Raw genomic sequence first — 20,858 nt, forward strand, 5'->3', positions numbered from 1 at the left:
AGAAAATGCCGGGCGAGGAGGAAAGCGAGAACGCGTGGCAGGGCAAGAGAGAGAGAGGGTCACGAGTTTCTAGACGGTCGGAGGGAGATAGCGAGACGAAGGAGCGAGGCAGAGCCGCGAACAGAGAGAGAGAACGAAGGCAGCGCCGCGTGGCGGTACGAGGTGGGGACTATCGGGCCGTAAACCATCCGCGGTGAACATTTAACTCACGTATTGCCATCCGACAAGTTTGCTTTGGCCCGCGAGAGAGCGTCACCCGAGCGAGCGTCCGACGTCGAAGCGAGCCTTCCGCGAAACACGCGAGGAGGTGGATCAGAGCCTTCGACTTCACGTGGCTCTAATCCGTTCCGTTTCGTACTGTTCCGTTCCAGAACGCTCGGAACCACCAGACTTTTCTCGTTCACCCTCCGTTCCGGCTCCTCGATCGTGCTTGCTCTCGTTTTCTTCTTTTTTCTTTTTATTTCACGCGTACCACGACCGCACAAACATACAAACAACCGGAACCATCGCGTATCCTAACCACACGGGATATCGTTCCAACGCGCGCGGAATCATCTCCCCCACGAGATCTCGAGTCCACGTACCATCAACCGGCGAGATATCTACCATCCTGCCGACGCGCAGACCTTTTGGACCAGTCAGCCGACACGAGAATTCCGGATGCAACACCCGATCCCGGTCTCATCCCGATCGCTATCATGAGCTACAAGAAACGAGCGCGGACTACTCTTCCGCAAACAACCCTCGGCTTTCGTTGAATCTTCCGGCCAGCCGCTGCAGGGTAAGTGATCGTTCATCTTATTCCTCCGGAAGTAACGTGCGCCTCTGTACTCGAGACAATCGCGCGACACGCTGCGTCGCGGATCGCGTCTAGACGCGTTGCCAACACGCGACGGTACCACACTTCCAATCGATTCGATTAACCCATTTTCCCACTGAGACGGCAAAAAATTCTCTCCCGCCAAAATGAAACGCTCAGTGCACATGCTCCGGTGATCGAACGTTAGAGAGTAATGCCGTCTCCTCGTCGCGGATGACGATCGAATTGTCGCCGATTTAAACGTAAAATTGCGCGTTCTTCCAAGACAAGGTGTAACAAGTCGGGGGAATATAAGTTGGATTTCGCGATCACGACACCCGCCGCGAGCAAGCATATAAATAAATGCGTGCACGTGGTTCGCGTGAACGTATACGTCAGGGAACGGCCCCCGCGATACCCGATAAACGCAAGCGATATTTCTTTTCTCGCAGCTACGTACCCTTGCACGTACCCCGTATAGATATCAATTACGGAATTAATCTCAGTCGGAAGAACGTGCATCAATTTTCCTTGTATCTCGTTCTGTCAAACGGGTATTTTACGGCCGGTGTTAATGAAGAACTGTAACCGGGCAGACGTGATACGCTTGCAACGCATCGCGACTTGGCGCAATAACGTCCCGCGATAAAACGCGTTTTATCTAGCTGACGGAGAAATCACCGACAGGACTAGTGCCAAATGGTAAATAACTGAACCTAATAATTGCCACTGTTCTTGGCTGGGCTAATGCTTCGATGCGTTTAATCTCACTGTTGAAGCATTGCTGGCTGCTTTGTCGAACGACGAACCGTTTTCGGGCCATTTCCAAACGTTTTCGCCAAGCGATTACAATATTCTCGAATGTTTACGTAAAATCCTTCTACACCAAAGATGTTGGACTTGTTGTCAGCGTGAAGAAATCTACTGTCTCAAATTAAAAATTTACGATCAAGGGTAACGGTACGCCCGTTTCTTCTTGCTGACATAAAGTCCTAACGGTCGCCACGTTCGTTCACACTTGTTACTTTTTATTGTTATCCCCGCGGACCTGTTACGTTTAGCGTCCTCTAAGAGCGATTGACATCGATCGTTCGATATCGATCGCTCTCTATTGACGTCGTTTTAAATACGACATCTTTATTTCTCGAACGGTTACACAGTTACATCGATCCGTAACAGAGAAAATTAGATGATTATGTGGCTACGATTCCTATGGTTTGACGCGTTACCCCGATCGTTTCGATCGATCGCGTTCAAGATCGATTTTCCTAAGGAAAGAAAGGGGGAAGGGGGGGGGAAAGCTGGCCGAAAATAAAGTGAGTTCGGTATCGCGAGGCCCGGGGGTAAAATAGATGGTGTGTACCGCACCGACGCCTGACGGGGACCATAAATAAGGATCCGACGGTCGGTGCGGCTGCAGCCGGTGATAAGCGTTCCTTTGCCCCCTCCAGCACCCCGTCTTTAGACTTTCTTCTTCGTCCTCCTCTTCCCGCCTCGAACACCTCGAAACACCTCCACTGATATCGTGCAACGACGTCTCTTAAGGATGGAACTATGATCGGCTGGTTATTGTCGTTCGATCAAACTGCTTGACGAAAAAGTTCGTTTTCCAGCGAATGTTGTTTCCACGAACTCGCCGCGTTAAAATTCTCCCATAGGATACTAACACTGTCGCATTGTCTTCGACGCGTCGTTTCTCCAGTTTTCGAAGCATCCCGGTACGAAATTGTCCGGAGGAAAATTATGCCGTGGCGTTTCGCCGCACACAGACAGCGTGTAACTCGGAACACAGCGCTCGGAACTGGATTAAACTACAGTTTCGAATTAATTCGCCGGCCCTCTGTTAAAATACATACCAGTCGGTTGCAACCGCGCGAGATGATTGCAACGGTTGCAACCCCCTAGCACAACCCGGGCATAATTAGTTTGTCAAAGTGACAACGCGATACTTTTTTGTTCCCTCCCGGCGGAGCCAAGTCCCAGCGGTGCAATTCCGGGCCATCCTCTTACGAAACGCCGTTTTCATCTGGAACGAGCAGTTGGTACCGGTCGGACGGTCTCGTCTACGTTCAACGAGCGTCGTCCCTGCGTGTCGAGCTTCTTCTTTCCCAACGTTTCAAGGATATCGAACAATATCGCATGGTAAATCTGGCAATAAATCCACGAGTTCGCGGAGGCGTAAGATGGTAACACGGTCGGTCGGCCTGTACTGCCGCGAATATCGTATCAGGCGCAAACGGGGGGTTGGAAACACACGAGGTGGTTGAACGTTTCCTAACTGTGTAACGTATAGATGGAGCTGGGCTCCTTCATCCCCTACGGGCAGCACGAAGCGACCATTTCTCATATCAGTTTAGCCCGACACTTTCGAGAACTTGCTCGGAGAGCCCGGGGCGTCGCGACGTCACCCGATGCCTCTTGCTCTCTCGCCTATCCCGTCTACCCTTGTCCCTCCAACCCCTTTCCGACTCTTCTACAACACCTTACCTTACACCGGGCTTCCTGCCTTTCTCAACAACTCCCTCCGCTCCCCTCATTCAACCACCACCCCCGGTCTCTTGCTTCAACTTCCATTTGCGTTCAAGATTGTCCTCGCTCTTGCCTACGACTCACACAGAGAGCACACGCACGTGCACGTCTTTCCTCTCGTTTCCTCTTCTTCTTTTCCACCCTGATGGCAGTCGGAACTCTCGGATACCGAGGCCGAGCGCCCGCGGCCGCGAGATAACCAATGCCCGAAAACTTAACAAATCCAACCGCGAATGATGAATGTACCGCGCGACCCTTTGGATCAACTTTGGCCGCGAGATAGAGCGCCAAAAACGCCGAAGATTACTCTGAAGTCCAGCAAGCGTTTTTTTTTTTCCTTCCCTCCCCGCCCCCCTCTTCCGTTTGTACGCTGCTGTCGTATCACCAACTTTGTCGTTTAGAAAACTTATAGGTTATGTTATGCTGAAATATGTCGTAGATAAATCGTGGCCCATTCTTCGTTATCGTATCTACGACAACTCCATTTTGAAACAAATATGAATGATTTCATTAATTCACGCGTGTTGCTGTTTCGTGGAAAGGGTTTCTCGAAGCGCACGCTGTTTCGATCTTTTTTAACTGCAATCATCCGAGCTACGCGGCTCACGGCCGTCTTTTTGCTTCCGGCCGCGAACCTATCTTCCTAAATTTCCACGAATTTAATACCGCGACCGGCCGGTTATATATCGCTGAACGTGAATTAAGTGTTTTCGCAGGTGTTATACGTTATTCAATAAAAAGTAACGGTTTCAAGACACAGTTAAGCCTGATAAATGGCCACCTAGATAGTATTTTTAAATGGACGGGCACGGGACGGGGGCGGGGAGGGCCGGCCGGGCGCATTGCTCGCATAAATTCGTCCAATCTTCCAGTTGAGCGCGGAGAACTCGCGTATTTCTATTGAATTCAATAATTCAAACGCGGATACGCTTATATCACGCTGCACCGCGTTACTTGCACGTGCTCTTAATTATCGGGCCAAGTAATCGGACCTGGTTACCCGCGAAATTCGTAATTTCAGCCTCTCCTGAGATAGATTGTCGTTCCGGACAGATCACGCGCAGCGAAGCAGCATGATTTCAAAAACCAACGTTTTTCCAACGGTCAGAGAATAGCAAACACGATCTTCTATCGCGAGATTTCATTCGAAAATCGTTCGGAATTTCCAGAGTATCTTGACGAAACTCTAAACGTATATTCGATTGTACCGAAAAATTGGAGGGTCAAACGTAGTTTACGAGAGAACTGTATAGCAGTCGGATACAGAAACCGAGAGTGTGCTCGAACATTCGGTTGCCGTCGGATCGTTTCGCGAACGATCCCGAATCGCTCGACGAGTACGTCGAAACGCGTCGCAGGTTAACCCGGACGAGAACTACCGCACAGAAGCAGAAACTGCATTTCCTTAGTGACGTGGAACGATATCGCGAATTTATCGTGCTGGCTGGGCGTACTTTTGAGTATGTTTCGTCGGAGGCGCCGATGAGCGGTGTGCAAACGCGAAATAGTTCGGTGACAAGCTGTTTCCAGCCTCTTTACCGGTTGATATAATTTCGCCTAAGAAATATGCCCGTCGAGCTCGCCAAGCGCGTTACATAAAGTAAGTAAATTAATGATCGGGTAGTTAAACAGCGAATGTATCACACGTGGAGTAGGTATTTTGAATTAATGGCCGACTATTAATTTTCAAAGCAGTTTTCAACTCCTCGGTGTACCCCTGCCCATGATATTTTTCCCCTGGTCACCAGCAAATTGTTGCCGATCCTCCTCGCAAATTAATTCGTTCGATCCGGTTACGGCACGAAATCGCTAATACATCGGACGCGGGAAAACCATACCTTCCGTTTGCCGTAATCTTCCGTAAATTTTTTCTAAAACCGTCGCGAACGTTCGCGCCAATTTCACGCTGATCGGGTGGAAGGGGGCCGCGCAGGCGTGCGGTTCACAATTGAGAACGCCGTTTCTCTGCCAATCGCGAACGTTCCGCAATTTCGCCGCGGTCATGCGACCATTCGCGCAAATAAATCCTGAATTAGAAGACATAAAATCCGCACGAACGTGCACGCCGGATAAAGTTTGCAAAAACCGCGACCGATCGACGGTGGACGAATTTGAACGGAAATGTTTTTTCCACGGCGAAAACACAGGACCGGGTGCCTGCGTTTCGTTCCACCTTGAAATTGCACTCGGTCGCATTCTTCACGGATCAACCTCGCGTCGCCCTTAAGAGAGTGACCTTAACCATAGCAAAAAATATTTAAATCGGTTCGTTTGAAAGTACAATGGGATTCCTTTGTGGGCTGAAGGAAACGCGCGACCCGCTTTTAGAAGCGGGTGGATGTACAACGGTACACGCCACAACCTCTGCCGTTGCCGGAACCTCGAGGGTGTGAAAATGTTTTTAGAGCAAGGTCAAGCGCAATTGCGTCACCTGTGTCTACCTCGGAGCCTTCTACCTGGGAGAAGTTGACGCTTGAAATCGACCTTAACCACCGGCCGTACCATAAATTTAAGAAAAAACACACACACATACATACACGCAAGTCAAAATGTCTAAAACTAGGTAGTTAGCAGAAGGATCTTCAGTAACGGTACAACGACTTCGACCTTTTTGCGGCCGAAGGTCACTGCTCCGCCGTTTCCAGAAGCGTGCTGTTTGCCTCGATGCCTGCTCGTTCCCAGGATACTCGCCTGTCTACCTCTACGGTCACGATTTTGACTGTCGCGAAGTACGAATTCCAACGTGATATTCGCCGCTCGTGGAATTTTTTCCGAGACTGACAGCAACCGACTTCTCGTCGTCTCGGAAGATCGTCGTGTCGGCGTAGTATGCGAGTCGCGTGCATTCCATCGTTGGGGGATATTGTCGACCAACATTCTCGCGTATGTGTGCGCGCGTGCGTGTGTTTCGTTTTTAATCGAACGAAACTGATAATTCGTCGCTTGCATTCGCCCCGGGTGGAGCAGGGTCCTATCTGGAAAAACAGGCTGAGAACTACACGGGGGAAGCGGTGTAGCGTCGAGCGTAGTTTGTCGTAAATCATAAATCACGCCGGCCCGTCGAAACGGACGACATTTACGCTAAAACGATTAAGTACGTCTCGCGTCGATGATTTACGAAGTCGTCGCAGTCGCAGGAAAGAATACGAAGGAGACAGCAGGAGCAAAACGAACGACGGAAAGAACGTCCAGCGACAGGGAAGCAGGATGAGAGGGGCAGGGGAGCAAAGGAGAGACGAATCGCGGCTGGGGTGAGCTGAAACGAGAGAGGGAAGAGAGACAGGAGAGAAAAGAAAGACAGAAGGGAGCGCAGGGTACCGCGAGACCATGATCGATTAATGAATTCGACTTGGAACGGATAAGACACGAAGAAACCTCTCTCATTTGTAAGTTGAATTATGACAACGATCGCTCCGGCCGTTCGTTAGCCATTATTTATAAATTCAACGTTAAATGGGGAGGTTGAATATGAAAAGTCCGTCCGTCCGGGCCGTCCGGGTCCAGGAGACGACGACGCACACGGCCAGAAGAACAGCGGAACGATAATGGACGGGCAACAACGAAGAACCCGGGCGATTCCGTTGTTGGCCGTCGTTGATTTATAAGTTCAACTCCAGACGGACAATATTTTTGTTTTAATGCTCCTTTTATCCGAAAGTGTACGTGCCCGGACTGCCGGATCGGCGCGAGGTGGACATAGGTGGCTGATGATGTCACTCCCTTTAAAGCGAGCGAAAACCCGAAGGGGTGGGAGATACGAGCGAGTAGAGGGAACATCGTACGAGGCACCGGACATCGGGGACTACACGGTGCCTAGTTTAAGCTGGGTTGTCGCGATGGCACACAGAGATTACATCGTACACCGCGGAATATACTCAAGGTGTCGCCGACGATTCTTACCTACACGAAGATTCTTAATAGCCGGACTCGCCGGTATGACTTGCCTCGCGCCCGATCCTCTTCCCTTGCCGCTTCTTTCTTCCCCGCGCTTTCGTAAAATCCCCGTGTACGAGCGTTTGTTGCTTTCGTGGGGCTGCGCGGTTTACAAAGGCCGGCGGTGAATCCGCGAGAAAGGAGAAAGACGACGGTTTTTCCGAAAGTCTTACGTAATTCCATCGTCACTGTTTTCTGAATCGCGATATCGTTCAATCCTCGAGAATTGACGTATTTTTTTTTTTTTTTTTTTTTTTTGTCAAAAAGAATAAAAAATGCCAGATATCGAGCTGCCCGATACGATTGGACGCGGCCAATGAAAATACATCGGCGATAAATTGGCGCGACGCAGACGAAACAATTTGTTGGGCATTAATAATTAGCAGTTCGTTAGCAGGCGTAGAGAAGGTTACAGCGGCGCGCAGATTGCCTCCGATTAGAAGCGAACGCTCGGTGAAAACGGGTTCCACGATCGCCGGCCACTTTAAAAGTCCGTGAATTGCGCAACGGAACGCTGCCTCTAATTATAATTGTTCCATTGACAGCGTCCACGCACCGGCCAGAGGCCTGGAATGGAAAAGAAGTGCGTGGCCGACGCGTTAAGAAACTTTTCCCGGAGCTCGGCCGACGACGGCTGTTGGCGTGGATGGTAGCTCGCGCTACCGTGGAAATGCGGCTCGCATACGTTCGCAACACGCTGCACGATGCCATATACCCGCGACGTCTGATTAACATGAGAGGCCTGAAACACCTGTGTGCCTCGATTCACTCGAATAATTATTCGCGAGGTACTTTGAGCTCGCGACGTTCGCGAAACGACGCTCGATAAACATCTCCCCCGCGTCTAACGGTTTATCCGTGCTGCGCACTTTCCACCTTTCGTTTTCTTTTTCCGGACGACGAACGCCGGATGATCGAACATTGGGAGAACTGTATAAAACTCCTACGTATTTTTCCTAGCGCGTTTGCCGTTTGATTATTAGCGGGCGTAGAGACGTACTTCCGGTCGAACGGGCTATGAATCGCAAAGCAATCGGATGGAATTGCTAAATGGCAATCTAGCGAGACTTTGGCAAATTTCTTCGATATTTTCACGTACGCTCGAGCGAAGTATCTTGTTTGTAACTTGAAAGAAGGATACGCACTTTTTGTCTGGGTCTGTTTCGTCGAACGATTGCGGTAATGATCGTTAAATCGCGTGATCCCTACGAGCACGAGTCTCTATGCTTGCTGGCCGGTTCCAGCCCGGGCAACATTTAACTCCGTTAGCATACGGATAAATTACACAAACAGGATAGAAAAAAGGAAGGAAGGTCACGAAGAATCGACGAAACGAAATCGTAAGAAATGAAACGGTGTTCGCGGTTGAGTATGTACGACGCCCGCGCCAGAACGTTTCCCTTGTGCTTGGCAGGTGTTACTGTTTATGGGAATCCCCTGGAACAGCTTATCCACGCGCGCGCGCGATGAGGGAGTCTACGATAAGGAGGATAGCGGTTAGCATTCGCTTAACCCTGTTCTAATTACAATATTCCCATTCCGTACATTATATTCCACGTGTACAGTAAACGTTAATTTTCGAGTAAAAATTATTTCCAGATTATTTGGAAGAACCTTGGAAATGCGTAAAGCGCTGTGAAAACTTTCTCGTACGTAGAGAGAGATGCCACTTAAAGATTCAATTCAATTATATACAAACGATTATCAATTCCTATAAAGGACTGTTATCACGTTTAAATAATTAAACTTGTAATTACTTGATTTTACCGCTAATTTTCCGAAGAATAGGTGTTTTACCAGCGAGAAAAATTGAGATGTTCGTTCGGTGCTCCTCATCTTATCTTCAATTCAACGATTTGAACGCATCGGTAAAGAAGGTCAAAGGTCACGTTTAAGTCTTGTAATTACTTGATTTTACTGCTAATTTTCCGAAGAATAGGTGTTCCACCAGCGAGAAAAATTGAGATGTTCGTTCGGTGCTCCTCACCTTATCTTCAATTCAACGATTTAAACGCATCGGTGAAGACGGTCAAACGAGGCGAAAAGTCGAATTAGAAATGTTCGATTTAACGTTCGGCGAGCACGGGGCCTCGGTTGCTCAGTTGCGAGTGAGTAATTCCCGGCCGCTTCGTATGCACCGTATAGCCCCTTACAATAATTACTCCACTACCCGGTTACGTAGTAACCGCGGAGTGACCATGATAAAACGAGAAACTGGTTCGAGGACCACGCATGCGATAGAGCCGTTAACGATAAATCGAAATGTGCAGACTTGCAAGAGGCAGAGAAGAGAGAGAGAGAGAGAGAGAGGGAGAGGTTCTTTGGTACCTACGGGGCTACACCTACACACGCATGAATATATACATGTGTGTATACACATATCGATATCTTTCGCTGGCTGCCGGAGGGAGCCGAGGGAATCTTCTTCTCTCGGTCTCCTCTCGGTCGCGTCACTCGGATATACGTATCCCCCGTTTCACTCTCCGCCGAGAGAGCCTCCTTAATTAAGCGTTTAAGAGATGAAACTGGTTCTGATGTTCTTCCTTCTGCTCGTTGTTCTTTCGCCGCACGCATATGCTTACGACACAGCTGTTGCCGCGGCGGAGTTAAGTTGTCCGACTTTTGAGCAGCGCCGATTGTCTTCGAAATTAATTAAACGTTTCCACGAGAGACGCGTCGTCTCGTCCTCCTTCGTGTCTTTGCTCTTCCCCTACCACCCACCCTCCCCTGTGTCCCTCGTTCGTGCGTCTAGTTGTCTGTCTAACAATACCTCCTTTCAACAATTTCGTCGTCGTCGTCGTCGTCGTCGTCGTCGTCGTCTCTAGACCAATACGACGCGTCTAATACGTTGCGTATCCGATCACGGCCATTGAACAGCACCCCTCTGTTCCATTGAGAGCGATTTATATTCTGATTATGCAACAAAATCATGATGCTCTCTATTTGCTTCGTCTCTCTAGTTTGTCTCTGGGTTTCTTCCAAAGACGCGGCCTCGCGCGCAAACGCATCGACTGAAAACGGCGTTAACGGAATCGCAAACGGACTGCACGCCGCGTATTATGAGAGGTGTTCCCGTTGTTAAGTACGATTTACCGTAAATTCTAGAGATTTTATCGGTTCACGTCCCTCGGTATTGCTCGGAGCTCGTGTAGGAATGTCGTTTTGTAAGCGGCCGCCATTGATACCGAGACGAGTAACCGCACTGGTGGCTGGTTATCTCTGACCTCTAGGAACAATCGAGTGATCGCTCTATTTCTTTCGTTTCACCTTGCTCGTCGCGAAACTCGTCTGAATTCAGTGCTCGGTTTTATATTTTTCTCCTTCTGCTTCTTCTTTTTCTTTTTCTTCTTTTTCTTCTTCTTCTTCTCCTCCCTCTTTCTCGTCTGTGTCTTCTTTTTCGCGCGCGACTCGCTCGTTATCGAAACCTTGAGTTTGAATTGAAAATTGAATATGTAACTCGCTTCTTAATCGCGTGTAACGTCAGTTGCGCCGCTTGTACTCAGCGCACGTATTTTTTTGCATTTTTGAAATGCCCTCGCGTATATGTCGTAAGCTGAGCGACTGCAAAGTGCGATACGACACGTCGTTGCGCCTACTTCTGCCGACGTTTTTATCTACCTTTCTATTTAAATGCTGTGTTGCTACGTACTCCTCGCAGCGAACTCCGCGCTGTTGCAATAAAAGGATGCAAAAGCAGCCCGATTTATTTTTGCATTCTCCCCGCCCGTTCAAACGTACGCAGTTTCTTCTTTCTTTGAAACGCGCGACTAATCGCACAGGTTCCCTAAAATTCCACTCAAACCAACTACTCCGAAATTTGTTTCTCGAACAAAAATTGATGAATTCAAGCTTGACGATTCAAATGATGATGACCCTCACTCGAGGGTGTAACGACAACTGTTCAAACACCGCACGAGCGGTCACTCCAAACGGAAATTCTTCTTCTAAATCACTCGATACGTCGAACGAACGGAGCACGAATTCGAGACAATCGTTGAAAGAAATTGATAAGAAGCGCGCGCATTACGCGATAAACGACGAAAGGGTTTGGTTGTCGTTGGCGCAGGTGAACGAAAGGTGTGTGGGTAGGGATAGGTGGAGAGACCTCGGGTGTAGGTGTAAAGTGAGCGTGATCGCACGGTGGATGAACGAGGGGTACCAAGGGGGAGTGGTCACCGGTTGAAGTCTCGTGCTGACCTATTCCTTTCTGTGCCGCAGCAGTGCATTATGGCCGCTCTACAAGCCTCTTGGCCTCCGGTGCTGCCTCGATCACCATAGACGGTCTCCGGCGTTTGTCTAAGCGCCAATGCGTTATCCTTTGGTTTCGCGCGCGGCTCAAATTCTCGAGAATCGAGAACGTCTCGCGTTCAGCGACTCTCTCTCTCTCTCTCTCTTTCTCTCTTCTCTCTTCTCTCGCCTTTCGCTGTGTGTTTCGTCTGTCCTTCTGTTTCTCTCTGTGATCGTGGTTGGCCCACGGTGGAACGTGGCCACGCTGGTGTTTCCCGATGGCGCTGCTCGCCGTGTTTGTGTACGTGTGAGCAGCAGTGTGTCAGATCGCCGAGAGACCGACGAGGGGAACGCGGCGAAGAGTTTGCCGGAAAGCAAAGAGGGGACTTGTGTCGTTGCGGCACAATGGGACCACTACTGCAACGCTGTAAGTATCTCGAGAGCTTACAGACTGATCTCCTCTCTCTCTCTCTCTCGCCTCTCTCATGCTGCTCGACCGACCCCTCTTCTTCCCTCGTTGTCCGGTGCTTATACCCCGGTGCACTTTCGTTCTTGCAATGCTCTCCCGCCGAAGCTCTCGCGCCGTCGGATTTTGGCTACCATCGGTGTACGGGTATTTCTGGGATTAAGAACCCTGGGGCTGCAAGCGTACCGGCCAAGCCAACCGGGTGTGCTAGAATCAGCCGAGAATCCGGTAAAATCTAAACGGCCATAGTGTCCGGCGTCCTCCGTAGTATCCGTTTCGCGATGCCACGATAAAGTCTAGTTTCCAAGCGGACCAACGCCCACCAGCAGAAAAAAGGAACGAGGGAAATTTTCGAGAGGCCCGCCACTGTCGATCGAACGTCGCGATTCGAAAACTCGAGTCGAGGACGAACGTTGCTTGGAAGAATCAAAAGCGATATTCCCTTCTCTTGCATTCTCTCTCTCTTTCTCTCTCTTTCTCTGGTCGTAAGCTCCGTTCGAGGCTCTAAGTGGAAAATTATAGGATAGCGAGACCCGGTACCGTAACTATCCGATCAAAGTTAGGCTCGCGGGTATTGGAACACCGCGCGAGCTTAGGAGAGAATCTAGAAAGACAGACCAACCGGTTCGCGACTTTGGCGGCCGCCATCTTCCCCTCTCCGTTTGTCTCTTTTATCTCGCGTGAGAACCTGCTCCCTATATACCCACCTTTCTACTCTCTGGGCTACTCTGCCTCGAGAGTTCCGTTTGCGAAAATCTCTTCTCCCTCCGTGTAATATTTTCCCTACCTGCTCCAACGATTCAACGCGACGCAGGTTCGTCCTTGTCGACGAAGAATTTTCTCTTTCACGAGTCTCTCTTTCCGCTAAGCAAGCGTTAAGAATTATTCTCCCTTTCGAGAATCCCAACTCCCAGCCGATTAATTGATACGAGTTGGAACGAAGCGAGGAACCGATACACCGATGATCGAGTCATGAGATGCGTTAGCGAATCGAGGAATATGCACGCGGAGAAAGATTAATGGAATGTTGACCGTTACGCGCCAGCCGGAGAAACAGGCACGCGATCATCTTGGTGGGATTAACGGGTGAAGCGCGACGCCGCGAAAAGGATGAGCTATCATCTGCTTAATTTAATTATACGTGCCAGTGTTTCAAGATGCGCAAGATTTTTACGCTCCGCGGGCCATAATGCCGCGCGCATTCTGTCCACCGCTGTTATAACTCATTCCCGGCTACTTCTTGCGTTAATGTTTCGCGTGCCTTCGGCCGGGGAATTTAATATTCATTCGTCCCCTTATCGCCTTGCTAATTTTCCCTTTGCCCGCTCGCAACGTTAAGACGCAAGATTGCAACGATCGATTTTTTACGTTCAGCTAAAGTTCGTACGATCGCGCGTGAAACAGCGCGATGGGGATTCAGAGGATTCGGAAACTTTTGGAGCTTTCGTTGATGAGAAAAGAGGGTCAGGCTACGATCAGTGCATCGTTTCCTGAATCTTGATTATCGTTGACCTCGTTACGCGATAACAACGCGGCCAGACCGTAGCCACAGAGCGCGAAGAAGCTCGGCCGCTAAGCTGAATTCCAGCGTGAAACACACGTACAAATCGAGGCAATTAAACGTGCGTAACGCGTGCTGCTAGTGCTATTCCTAGTTACACGCCGCGATTCTGTGTCTAATTCATCAAGAAGGGACGTTCGTATTCAAGCAACGAGCATGGTGCACCGTTGCGTTTGTGTGCTTTTAGCTTCGGTCACATCCTTGATCCTCCATTTTCCAGTGACCTTCCAGTGAACTTTTAATTAGATACACTCACGTGAGAAAAAAGACACGGCAGTAGAATATCAAAGACACATTGACACTGATTTCTTGCTTTCGCAATTATCAAAAGCAGACGATGCTTTCTTTCACGCGGATATTTTCGAAATTAATCATCGGTTCGTAAGTATCATACAGAGATACTATGTACATCGTCGAAACGTTAGATTTAGTTAAAAGATTTGAATAATTAAATTACACGATTTAATATTGATATTAGAATACATAATAGTAGTGTGCACGCTGTTATTTAAATGCTCGGGACACTCATTTTTATATTTAAAAAATTACCAGATACATAAATCTTGTATTATTTTAATCATAAAAATATAGCGTATCCAAACATCGGTGTTTTCAGCAATATAATTTTTACGTATTCATTTACGGCTTTATTCGAAATTGATACGTTGCCCTAAAATTTCGACCGATCTTGTAAAACAAATTCAGATCTTAAAAAAACAACAGCTATTCCAATACTTGTGTACAAGTGTGTACGCAATAAGTATCACATTTCTCTGTGTGCAATCGATTTTTTTTTTTTTTTTTTGTCTTCATGGACGATGGTGAATACGGTCGCGAAACATCCGGGACGGCAAACGTTCCGCGACGCAGAAATTCCCGCGATCGGCGGCTCTGTACTCGCGGCGATGCAGGATCTCCGCGCTAATCTGCCGACACATTGGCCTATCGCGGCCGTTCCGTAGCCAATCGGTGCATGGGGATCATGAGAATCCAGCGGGCATAAATCAGAATGGATGACGAAACTCTCGCCGCTTGTTCCAGCTAAAGGGATTTTCTAGGTCGCGAGAGTGGAACGTCCGCCGATGTATCGTTCGCCGATACGCCGTTGGATTTTCACCGATCGCGAGAAGCGCGCTCGACGAGCCTGGCCAGCCGATTAAAGTCCCATAAGACGGTGTCGCGCGTGCCGCGTTTGCCCGCAGATTACCTGACAGAGGGCTTAATGACTAACCCCGTGACTCGTGACGGCGTTCAACACGTTCGAGCTTCCAATCCGATTTTCATCTACCGCAACGTCCTACGCTTGCGGATGATTTTCGTAACGTAACGGAAATTGCCAAATGAAATATTAATTTTATTTATTTTACGTATGTCGTCGACTACAGAATAAACAGAAAAGAAGATGGAAGTATAAAAATTTCGTTTTATTCATCTTACGACCACGTGTGGTTTTAGAATAGTATAGAACAGCAAACGAATTGGCAACGATAAGTTTTGAAAAAGACATAATAATCTGTCTTTGCAACACTTGATTCTACTGCCATCTAATTTTATCTACTTTCACCTCGAGATTTTAATATCTTTATCTCTAGATTATCTCTTTGATACGAATTGTTACTAAAATTTCTTCTACGAGAAATTTTGTAATTTTCTCCGTATCACGCGCGTAATTAAATAAAATCGTACGCGGTGACTGTGTTGATTCACGTCATCGCTTCGATAGAGAAACAAAGTGTGCGTCTAACGACGCACAACGAAAGAGTCGAGTGAAAACGAAAATGATCAATGACGGAAAGCAACTTCTCGATGAATATCTTCTGCCAGAAGTTGCTTCGTTTCATTTGGAATCATTCGCTAGAGTTGTGTTGATCCGTGACCTGACGTTTGTAGATTAGTGCCCGCGAAACTGGCAATGGTAACTGGCATCTGAATGTTTTGTCAAAGTTATTAAGATGTAGAGGCTAATTTGTCTAGAGTATCAGGTGCATCGGGATTGTGTTTGATTGTTTCATAATGGCTGGTGTAATTCAGTGTGTACGTTACAGCGAGGCTAAAATATGTGACTCAATCGGACTGCGTTAATTGTCCGTACGCTATCGAACGTGCCCATCGGAATGGCGGAATGATTTAGCAAGTGTGCGCAACGTTTTTCGTCTTGTTTTCTTACACTTGGTGGCTACAATGGTAACAAAATATTACAGAGTTTACTCTTCGTTCCAATATCTTATGCTACAACTGAATTTATTGACCCTGTTCTCCTCGATGTAGATGTTACATTAGATGTTGTTTTGCACAGATATAGATATTATTTTTAAATATTCACTTTTAATATTTAACCTCTTGCTCTGGAATGACGTGCCACGCACGTCGAGAATTTCTTGTCCCAATATTTTCTGAGTTTCAAGTATATTTAAGTAAAACAAAACAGACAAAACAAATAATAAATTTATTACTTGTCAATAATTTCTATTCAGAGACATCATACGGACGAGTTCAAAAAGAAAGCGACGATTTGGTCACTCGTTATGGTCCGCGATCAGTTGCCAGCGCAAGTGGTTATAATATGAAAAATAGATATTAAGAAAGGAAGAAAAATATCTTGAAGGGATTGAACGTGATGGAAAACTGAGAAGAATAGAAGAGTTGATTGAAAAGCAGTAAATATAAGCGACGAAATATTTAATCAATCTATTCTCCAAGTTATACTCCACACTCGTGACAACAATGACCTACCTAATCTTCATTGAGAGCGTATTCAGAAAATTAATTTAGATAATCGTCAAGTCAACAGCAATTAATCCGCACCATTCGTTAACGCTAATCAGCAATCTCCCGTTCCCACAACAATCATCCACACGCGTCACGTTTGTCGATTGGCGCATCGATTAATCGACGAGTGATATCAAGCTGGTTGACACCGTGTCATATCAACGAGGCCGTTCGTTCCTTTTTTTCTACCGGCGGTGTTGGTACCAATAACGAAGAAACAAGCGATATCGAAGTCTCACACGTGTATCGCGGCTGGCATCTTCGGGGCGAGGTACATTCGAGCCGCGTCCACCTGTCCGCGGAGCGAGCGAGGGACGAATATTAACCGCATCCCGCGCGGAACGGTGTATCAGCGGCGAGATTATTCGCGAGCTCCGGCACACGTGTATCGTGTAAACCGCGTAAGTGTACCGTACACAGGCAACCGGCGTTCCCTCTCTCGTTTACTATAGCGGACGGGGCCCGGCCGGCGGGTTTCTGTTAGGCGGTTAGGTTATGTTCACCTGCCTCACGGCGGATCGGAGTTGGGACTTGAGCGGGGTCGGTCCGTAACCGGCTCGGCAGCATGTCACCCTCTTGCGCGGGTGACTCTATGCCTGGTTCCTTTTACTTTGCAGTCTTGTCACGCCTTCCCTTCCATACCCGCCGCGAAGAATACGGCGAGGAAGCGAGCGAGGCGAGCGAGGCGAGCGAGGCGAGCAAGCGAACGAACGAACGAACGAACGAGGCGGCCAGGAGAGCGGTCGACGCGAAAGCTGAGAGGAACGTTTACACCGCGGCCGTTGGCCGTTTTTCGCATTCGCGAGAATCTTACGCAGGCTAAGGCCGCCGGACTGATAAGGCAACATCCCGGATACGAACCGTTCCATCCGCGAGCGATTTTTTCACGCGAGCTCTCCGAGCACCGACCGTGCGTAACGGGATCGCTTTCTCTCTTTCTGTCGACTCTCGGCCACTCTCCTCGCTCGTTACCGCCGTGCCAATGCTGAAACTCCGCTTCCGGGATGATTCGATAAATTTCTAACCGATCGACTGTCCTCTCCGACTCCTCCGATAATAATCCATCGCTCTACTCTAGGTCTAGATTCTGGTCACAGAGGATGTGAAATGAAATGACTGAAGCGTGCGCGATGAGAGTAAGGTCTAACATGCCCACGTACAATCTATGTAATTGTTGGCGAACAATTTGCAAATCACAAGTGAAGGGAAAGTGGAAAAATACCAATCGAGAGATGTACTTTGTTCTCCGTTGGAATGGAAAGCAAGAGAGGATATTTGCAAATTGTCTGCAGATGACGCTGTCAGTCTCAACTGGATTCAAGTAGACGACAGAAGGTAACCATCCACCGTGATCAGAGTCTAAAGTATAATTTCTCTCCAACGTGCTGGTCTTGCCATTCGCAAGAAACCTTCCAGCACCGTAATTAATTTTTATTTAATTTCGCTTAGCCCCGTTTTGTTGGATTTTTGCGTCAACCGGAGGAAATATGGCACGCTATTTATGACTGCGTTGCGTCTTCCGTAGTCGAGCGGCTGCGAACGACCGCGCATCCGGCCGAGCTCCGAAAAGCCGCGATATATCAGCGCCGTTCTCGGGACACGCGAAGACGAATATTGGTCGACGCGGCGACTCTAAAATATCACCTTGTAACAACAAACTTGTTAATTCGTTGCTCGCGAGAAATACGCAGCAACCTCGCGGAAAGTCTCTTATTTAAATACCGCTGGACTGGATCGAATTTATTTTCTTTTTTTCTTTCTTTTCATTCGAATGTAAACGACACTTTCCAGCTAACCAGAATCGTAAAGATCGTTTTTCTTTCACTTGGCGCGACTGGCTTTGGCGCGAGTCAGCGAGACGTAGATCAATAGCTGGCGCACGATCAATTAATCTGGCTTAATTGGAATGATTCGATAATATCGCGGCGCACGGCTGTCGCTCCTTTCCCCATTTATGGAACAACGTATTTAGAAATTACGCACCGAAGCATTCACGTGGAGGATCGCGCGCATGTGGAAGCACACGCGGAGCACACGCGTACCGGTTCCATAACGAGGATTACTTCATCCTCCTTGTCCTTCGAGAAGCCACCGACTCTCGCGCCGGTATACGCTTCGGCCAGCGCTCTCTCGGCTACCACACAGCTGTTGGAAAATAATGGAATGCCTAACGTTCGTTCGCGACGTATGGTCCGAGTTCGAGGGATGTTGCAACTGCTCCGAAAGTTAAAAATTAATGCATACGCTTTAATGGCTCGCTGAAGTATTCGAATGCTCGCCAATGTGCTGTGACTGTCATGATTAAGTAATTGGCAAAATTTAAAATCTGTCCATCCAGGAGCTGCTGTATATGTAATGAAACTAGCGCGAATAGTCATCGTTAACATAAAGTTAGTGTCAAACATGGTCCCACGGATATTAATATGATGGATAGTTGACTACTTAAATACTTTCGCGATTTCATGTATTATAGTCTTGATAAAATTTCAAACTTATTCGTCTTGTATAACACGAACAATAGGTATAAGATTGGTAGAAAATTCTTACAAATGATTCACGAAATGACATTCACGAACAACTGCATTACAACAGATTATCTAGATACAGACATTATCTAGTACATTATAATATAACTATATACTACAATAGGTATATAGATAAATGCGTAACAGTTTTTCAACTCTTGTTTAAAAATCTTCCGAGGCGTCTCTTTGAAGGCGGTGTTCAATCCGTCCAAAGAATACAACAATGAAATTACTCGAATTAAAAACTAACGTAGATGTAACCAACCAGATGAGGTAACCAACCTCATTGAGAACCTCTCTCAACTCTCAAGAGCAAACGAAAGTATCAGTATTAAATCTGAAATTCGTTGGAATAAATCTCCGAAGAGTGACCGACGGTACGGTACATTCAGGTGAAAAACGAGATTCCCTCCGGAAGAATAGAAATAGAGAAAAAGTAGGTCGGCAGATAGAGAAACGAAATTCGAAAACGTCACCGTGAGATAAAGACGAATTTAAGAGTCTCGGCGATAGCGGTCATCCCAAATAACAAGAACGACGGTTTTTATTATCGGCTCGTACGATCGGAGCCTCGCCATCCCCGAACGAACCGGAAACTAGGGTTCAACGTTCAACCGAAGAAGGTTTCACCGATGAAGAACAAAAGTGGTGGTGGCTCGTTCGTCGTTCGGCCTGTAAGCAAGCCGTTTCGCGTCGGAAATACGTTTACCCAGATCTTGCACACGCGTTCAATACCACACGGTGACGAATGGTCCCCGGGGTTGCCGAATTCTTCCCGGTGGACCGTGGCTAGCGCACGGTCGTAGGGGCCAAAGGTTCTTCGAGACGGCCCGCGAGGACGTAACTCATCGCCACGCCTCTGCAACGTAGCACGTTGCATGAAACAGTGCTTCCTCCGCTCGACGTGCATAACGTAACGTTCGCTCGGCAACTGTGACAGCTGAGTCCTCGCTACTCGCGTGTACACGCGAAACTTTCGACCAACGTACGAACCACCCTCTCACCGTCACACTCTGTGCTCCACGTTTCCCCTTTTCGTGACCAAACCGGTGAACGAACGAACGAACGAACGAACGAGTCGGCCAACCTTTTCTTAAATTCGCGCTTCGCGATCTTTGCAATATAACAATTCGTGTCTCATTCTGCGAGTGGCGTCACGATTCAAATGGAAATGATTGAAAAGAAGAATGTTGATGAGCAGGGGTAAAGAGAATCATAGTGACGTCCAAATCAAATTTGGAAATTAGTGTTCTGTGTTTCATTATAGCATTTTTTTTTTTTTTTTTTTTTTTCTTTGAAAATCACGGAAAAATGGCTAGGCTGTGAATTTTAATGTACAGTCAACCTCTTGCGCTAGTGACTGGTTCACGGACCATAACGAGTGACCAAACCGTATACAGCAATTCGTCTTCTTTTTGAATTCGTCGGTACATCACTTCATAGAGATAAAAATTACTAAGAGGTAATAAATTTATTATTTGTTTTCCCTTATTGGTTATATTTCAATATGCTTAAAAACTGCGAAAATATTGCAATTTTCGGCCAAATATTCTCAACGTGCGCAAGAGGTTAAGAGTAATCTTCATTCACGCCATTGTAATCTACATCTGTCTTGCGGTTTCGAGCGAACGAAACGTTTCTCATCAAAATCTCGCGATCGTCATCATATTCTCGCAACCGTCGATATTCAGATCACGCGTCAGAAATATCTTTCTTTCCCTTCCCCATCTCTTCATTCGTCGATCGTTTCTCTTTCACCGTCCCGGCTTCTCGTCCGTCTCTGTTCGCCTGTCCTTTCCCCGGCTGTTCGGACCGGCTTCGCCGTTCTTTCGCCAGCCCGAAGGACGACCGCACGAGGGAATATAAAGCCTATCCATACTCTCAATCTGTCAACCGCCTCCCACCCGACTACACGGTGCACATCGCGAATCAAGCGTTGTTATGTAAATATGGAAAAGGTTGTTGATTCATGCATGAGGAGGGCATGAATCTCGTTGTCTTGTCCGACGAGCCGTGAAACTGATGCATTTGTATCCCTAGCTTCTCTCT

At 47.7% G+C, this 20,858-nt stretch overlaps 1 protein-coding gene across 2 annotated transcripts in view; it reads left to right on the plus strand.

Annotated features, from left to right (window-relative positions):
* Positions 1-216: 216 nt before the first annotated feature.
* Positions 217-20,858, plus strand: part of LOC122534996 (homeotic protein antennapedia-like) — a 158,691-nt gene continuing 138,049 nt past the window's right edge. For both annotated transcript variants that reach the window (XM_043666131.1, XM_043666132.1), the window contains exon 1: positions 217-781. The gene's annotated coding sequence lies outside the window, so the exon portion shown is untranslated. The remainder of the gene's footprint in view (positions 782-20,858) is intronic.

The sequence above is a fragment of the Frieseomelitta varia genome, unplaced genomic scaffold (assembly GCF_011392965.1).
Source record: "Frieseomelitta varia isolate USP_RPSP 00005682 unplaced genomic scaffold, Fvar_1.2 scaffold_659, whole genome shotgun sequence".
Taxonomy (NCBI): Eukaryota; Metazoa; Arthropoda; class Insecta; order Hymenoptera; family Apidae; genus Frieseomelitta; species Frieseomelitta varia.